A 4837-nucleotide genomic window follows, 5' to 3' on the forward strand; every position below is an offset into this window, starting at 1 on the left:
TGTTCCTTCGAGTAACCCCATAAAATGTTCACACACAGTTAAATCTGCAACGTAGTAAACAAATCATATAGTAACTCAAGAAAGATTTATATAGGAAGCAAATTGGTAAAATAGTTAATATGCCACCATTTCCTTTCTACAAGGGTTAGATAGCTGAATGTTTCCAGAATATTTTTAAAACCTACTTTTTAATTGGTGTAAGGTTTCAAAACTTTCCCTGCATAAATAGGCTAGTATTATAAAATCAAACTTTTAAACCTCTTTATGGGACGCCCTGTATATTAACCAATATATTTCTTATAAATTACACAGTCCCAAATAGACAGAGAATAAACTAGGGGTGTGCTCCAAAGTTATACATGAGAATGATCGAAGACGATTTCATGCATATAAATTGTTTGTATTAAAAGTAACAGTATTTTTACCAAAGGACGAGTTGTCTAAACAGTTTTAATTTAATTTAAGTCCTACTTTAAGTTCATACAGCTAAAAAAAAATACCGCAGGGTCCTAATGCAATGTATTACACAATTATTTTGAGTAACGCCATTAAATAGTTTATTAATAATTAATTACCATTGAGCAACTTTTGGGTCCAGGAACTAAACTATTATTTATTCCGCAAAAAATATTTTTTACTTGGTTTAATTGATTATGTTACTGAACGGGAACGGTCAAAATTTCCTGGTAGTAAAATTAGTCCCCACCAAAGTGTCTCCATCCATGCTTATGAAATTGTCTGCTTTTAATTTACTGCAATTTCAAAAAACACTCACGAATCACTAAAGTAGATTACCATTTTCTATGAAGCCAAAATGTTATTACAGCATCGAAATATCTTATATTTTAATGAATGAGTACTATTTAGTTAGATATCAAGAAGCAAGAATCTATTTTGGTTGGGAACCGGAAAATGCGGTACCAACTCATCACTACTAACCAGAAACATTTTCCATATGTTAAGGAAGAAAACAAAATAGTTTTCTTTATTCCCATATAGCACACTAATAACATAGCTAGGTTTGGTTGTGGATAAGAAAATTAAACCACGAATTTTTCTCGATTTGAAGTAATAAATATAAGGAAACTAATTCACAAATCTTTGTTGATTTGACGAGTTTTATGGCTTGAACTTAAAGTCTATAGCCAGATTGCATATATGTACAACTAGACACGTGTTTTAGTGAATAATATATGAGGGTAAATTTTTAAACAAAAAGGCAATGTCAGAATGGGTTTTCTCCAAGAGATTGCTAGATACACTAGACACTATAACTAAGAAATAGGTATAAAAATCGTTAAAACTTTTGTGTTTACTATTTAAAATTTACCTTCATTTTTGTGACTGTTGATCAGGTTGGATACAAAAATAATTTAATCCATTTATCAATTTATAAATACACTGTATACACAATTAAACATTAAAGCGTAATCGTCCACTGTATACACCCATTGTCTGAATTTCATCCTCATCTGACTAGAATGGAACCTGTCCCAGTTTGAAATAGAGGAATATAAAAATAAACAAATTAACCAGACGTAATAAATTTTAATTCATAAATAAATGGAAGAACAGTTGGGCCGTATGGTACAAAGGGTAGGAGCTGCAGAGAGAGATGTCTAGTAGACGATGGAGTAGCCGTGCTGTTCTACAGGCTCGACGGAGTGGTAGACAGCGGGGGCGGCATGGTAGGCGTAGGGGGCGGGCACGACGTACCTGGCGAAGGGGGCGTAGGGGTTGTAGTAGCCGGGGGCGGCGAGGACGACGGCCACGAGGGCGGCGAACAGGACGATCTGTAACAGAGGAATGAGAGATGAGAGGTGCCTTCTGGAGAGATTAGAAAGTAAACTATTTGAAGGTATCAAGATATTTTGAAGGGTGATAATTGTAGATATCAAGTCAACTGATATCTGCAAAGGAAATAACAATGTGATTTGTAAAAGACAGTATTTAACTGACCTCTACAATAGAGATTACAGGGTGCATTAACGATAGAGGGTTTTTTTTTTGTTTCCAAAAGAAGTAATGTATTTATTGTGTAAGAATACTGAATTAATTGCAGTCGGATGGGATAGCTACAAGTAGGATAACGTTTTGAGGGATAAATTAGGGGGCGAACAAAAACACTAGGGGATTTAATGAGAAGCTTTCTTTAATTCGCCAGAGTTACTGAATATAGAGCCAATTTTACATAGAACATGAAGTTTTTAAACTTTGCTCAACTTTTCTATTCAAACTACGCAGAGAACCTAATCATTTAGTGTATTGATCGTTTATTTACGACCCTTCTGTAGAAATTCAGCATGCATTTTATTCTACTATTCAAACCGTAATTCAGTTAACAATTTACATTATATATATTCAGGATTACAATTTTACAACAATGGTTACATATTAAGACGGATACACCTTTCATATTCAGTTGATCACTTACATTAAAAATACTCCATAATAAAAAAAAACATTTTCACCGAAATATTTACTGAACATTAATACAAACATTAATTAATTTTGGGGAACACCAAGTACAGAGTTGGCGAAATATAATGCACAGGCGAGACATGGCTTTTCCAACATATTAATAAACTGCATTTTACAAAACTCTGATTAAAACTATAAATTATTTTACATACTCATACAAAAAATGTTTTTTTCTGAAAAATAATCTTGGTATCCGTCTGCAGCCTCGGAGCCAAGACTTGGACGTAAGTTAGTGAGGTAAGATACACGCGGCGGACCACGTGGGGTGGAGGGGTGTGCAGGAGGGTGTTGTAAGGAGGAACCCCACGCAGGACTTGCAACGCTCAGCCCGGGAGGCGCACGTTTTTTATTCCGGAAAACGTGCTTTTAAAAGAAATAGTTACATAAGACTAGGCTTCGTGATGCGTATAAGTAGGAGAATTACTAAGGTGCTCTTGGGAGAAGTTAGTTGCCTTTTGTATGGGGTGTAGACTGTAGAGTAAGGGGTGTTTTTGTAGACTACTAAAGATTTGTAATCATTTGCATATTTGATTCAAAATCCTGATTTTGATAATGCTGGATTATTTATTCAAAATAAAGAATCATTGTCTTACATACATCATCAATTAAAGATGAAACCTCTGTGGATAAATATTTTGCTTAACATACCAAATCAATTTGATCAAGTAGAGCTTTCATTAATATAAATAATATACTAAGCTAGTCTTTTATTTAATTTAAAATGCATACAAAAGCCAATGGAATTAAATACAACCCAAACATTTATTTGAAACCTTTTCTCCAAACCATGTTTTATAAAGGCTTCGAGTGACGCGTATTGTCTTATGTTATCAACGTAGAAATTGAATCAATAAATGAAGAATTAATAATTTGTCCACTGATTTACATGACAATGCAAATATTTAAAAAAAATAAATTTAGAATAATAAAACTAATTTTTGAAAATGTAATTGGAATTTAAATTTTTAATGACACTAGATAGTGGAAAAATACACCCTGAGCTATATTTGGAAACACAAAATAATTATAGATATAAAACATGAAATCGAGGATAATTTTATTTATGAAGAACTATTATACTTTTGTTGGATTCTGGATTCAATCTTCTAGTAGATAATGGGAGAATAACATGGCGGTATGATTAGCAATGTTTAAATAGCAAATGTTTAAATAGTACAATAAAGAAATGCACGAAAATGATTGAAGTCGCCACCCGGTTGTAGCAACTCTACAATTCAACGTAACCTTGAACCTATATCTGTATCCGTATGGGAAGTTGTCCACGCCCAAAGTGACCTTCACAATGTTATACAAGTATACACAATGCAAGTCCAGTTAACATTACCCAAATAGACCACCATTGTACTGCATAAACCTACGTAATACTTGTGGGGTCCGACCGCTGCAAATAGCATTAATTGTGTCTTGGCACCCCTGTCACCAGAGGTGTAACAGTAAAACCCTCCCCTGGGGGGAGGGGTTATTTTCCATGTAACATTACATTCTCCGTAGACCTATTATAGTGTGCCAAACACAAAATGTTTTTACAAGTAAATTAGTACAATCATTAAATGCAAATGAAAACTTTTCTTCATTTTATTTCGATGCGACTTGAAAATTTTGAAAACACTCGTGAAATTAAATATATGAATATAACCGAATTAACTAAGCGGAAATAAATTTGTTGGAATAATCAAATTGAAAATACAAAAACATAGTCTAAAATCAAACAGTTAGATGAAAGTAATTGCATAAAACAAAATAATTTAAACTAAATCACTTCACTGATTAGTTATTAGAATCGTACTTAATTAAAAAAAAATGGGTTGGAATGTAAAAAAGACTAATTTTTTATAGCTATTGTATATATTTTATTGAGCTAAAGACCTCTCAAAAGTTACCATGAAGCTTAAAAATAATAATAAACTTGACGATGTTTTACTAATAATTAAACTAATTCAGAATTGTACAAAAAGTAGGCCTATTTACGCCTAATGCCTGGTTCATATTTTTACAGTATTTAATTTTGTTAACGTTTAGGAATTCATTAGATGAGCAAAATAAGGTTATTATTTTGTACATGTTGTACAATTATAGTTTGTTTTTATCAATCATGCAAAGAAAAGACAACATTATATAAATTATTTTTTTATAATTGTTTCTCATATGAATTGATTGCAAAATAAAAAATGATAGTCAAGAGTAATGTATAAAAAAATATTAAAATATTACTTACAAGTCTGAGCATGTTGTCTGGTGTGTTGTGCCTCGAAGGATCGACTGCGCAATAAGTTGTAGATCAGTGCACAGGCTTATATACCGCGCCTGCGCTCACGACCTCGTGGCAAACCCTGTG

General features: G+C 32.7%; 1 long non-coding RNA gene across 1 annotated transcript; it reads right to left on the minus strand.

Annotated features, from left to right (window-relative positions):
• Positions 1 to 1528: 1528 nt before the first annotated feature.
• LOC129002954 (uncharacterized) lies at positions 1529 to 4837 on the minus strand. Its single transcript, XR_008491605.1, has 2 exons — positions 4718 to 4837; positions 1529 to 1793 (listed from the first exon to the last, which is right to left on the minus strand). It is a non-coding gene; the product is annotated as an uncharacterized LOC129002954 (long non-coding RNA).

This window comes from Macrosteles quadrilineatus, unplaced genomic scaffold, assembly GCF_028750875.1.
Source record: "Macrosteles quadrilineatus isolate MER2022 unplaced genomic scaffold, UCM_ALF_1.0 Scaffold_9__3_contigs__length_116548681, whole genome shotgun sequence".
Classification (NCBI taxonomy): domain Eukaryota; kingdom Metazoa; phylum Arthropoda; class Insecta; order Hemiptera; family Cicadellidae; genus Macrosteles; species Macrosteles quadrilineatus.